Here is a 1,989-nt window from a genome sequence, read left to right on the forward strand (position 1 = left end):
CTAGAACTGAACTAGAACTGAACTAGAACTAAACTAGAACTGAACTAGAACTAGAACTAGAACTGAACTAGAACTGAACTAGAACTGAACTAGAACTGAACTAGAACTAAACTAGAACTGAACTAAAACTGATCTAGAACTGAACTAAAAAAAAAAAAAAATTAGAAGCATTTTGTTTTACAAATCAGAAATCACCACTTTGTTTGCTCAGTTTCAATTGACAAAAATTTCAAAAACAATTTGGAAAATATAAAAAAGCTCTACTTCTGGTCTTATCAAAAAGTTTAAATAAGATTCCATATTTTCTGTTTTACTGTGTTTTGTTTCCCACTTATTTGTCTGTGTTTATTAAGTAAATTATTCATAGATCCATAAATTGAGAAGATTTTTAAAGTGTTTGATATACAAATTGTTTATTAAATTTAAAAAAAAAATATATATCTATACAAATTAAAACCTTAAAAATTTGCTTTATTATTTTGTGGCATTATTATAGCATTATTGCTTTATAAATATAATATTACCAAAAATAAACTTAAACTTAAAAAATTACTTTAAAAATAGTTTTATTTTCTTATCATTTTTCTTAGTAAGAAAATTTATTTTGTTTAATACTGTCTGGACTAAAGCATTTTAAGAATGTGGATTTCTTAAAAAATTAAATAGATACAAATAAAATAAATCCCTTGTGTGATAGAGTTAATATTGATTTAATCCGAACTTCTCGAAATTCAAAAAGCGGAAACAATAATAAAATTTTATTTTTTTCTTAAATTTTTTTTTTGCCATTGTGGCCGTAATAAAAATTTCTAATAAAGAAAGCAAATATAAATTTACATTGCCTTCTACGTATTATTAATGACTATAAATTATTCATGATTTTCTTTTTTGTATTTAATTTTGCTGTATAATTTGCCCACCACAAGGAAAACCAACAATAAGAAGGCAAATGTTTTATTGAAAAACCTAAAATTTGTATTTAAATAACTGAATATTAAAAAATGTCTAGCAATTGATATAAAATGTTAAATTTAAGACAAATATTTCTGAGCAAACATTTAATTATTTTTAAGACAATATTTATTTAAAATTTTAAGTTAAAAACATAAAGAAATTAATGTTGTAGTTTCGATTTCCAACATATTTTGTATCTGTATAGAGTGTCCTAAAAAGTCGTTGAACATGTAATTCTTCCTCTTACTTTTCATCAGTTTTCATCTGTCATAATATTCTATAACAGTTCAGCATACTTAATAATTTATCACTTAATCAATACATTTTTATATATATTTCATTATATTAGTATAATAAAATAACAATATCATAAGTATTTGATGTCAAACGTTTTTCAATCTAGTTACATTGCAATTATTTTTAAAATGTCATTCTATAGTTTTGTTGGCATTTAATTTTTTTATGTAAATTTATGAAAAAATAGTAATTTCTACTTTGTCCAGGGTCACTTGTATTATATATATTAATGTCATTAAAAATTCTGTTCCACTTTTTATAAAACATGCACGTAAGAATTTTGAATTTTAAAATACAATAAAATAATATTATTATTGTACCCTTCACCTTAATGAAAAAGGTTAATATGGGTTTGTCATTCCGTTTGAAATTTTCAAAATATTCTTAATTTTTATATATAGCGAAATCGATTTACGGACAAAAAATGAAAAATATTAAAACTGTTTTAATTAAAAATATATCTATTAAAGTATTTAATAAAAAATACATGTAAGCACACTGGGGATAGGGTGCTAAGGATTCGTCATGACCTAATTTGACGCTGTAGCTTGTTTGAATTTAATATGGAAATATAAATTTATTTAACTATTATGGAGGAGAAATTGGAGGTCCTTAGATGAAGCACACAATATTTCTAGTTCAGTTCTAGTTCAGTTCTAGTTCAGTTCTAGTTCAGTTTTAGTTCAGTTCTAGTTCAGTTCTAGTTCAGTTCTAGTTCAGTTCTAGTTCAGTTCTAGT

The 1,989-nt window shown here is 23.6% G+C and overlaps 1 protein-coding gene across 2 annotated transcripts in view; it reads left to right on the forward strand.

The window, feature by feature from the left end:
* LOC111689641 (GTP-binding protein Rhes) overlaps nucleotides 1-1,989 on the forward strand; it is a 157,111-nt gene that overhangs the window by 27,751 nt on the left and 127,371 nt on the right. The gene's annotated exons all lie outside the window — the stretch shown is intronic.

This window comes from Lucilia cuprina, chromosome 5, assembly GCF_022045245.1.
Source record: "Lucilia cuprina isolate Lc7/37 chromosome 5, ASM2204524v1, whole genome shotgun sequence".
NCBI lineage: Eukaryota > Metazoa > Arthropoda > Insecta > Diptera > Calliphoridae > Lucilia > Lucilia cuprina.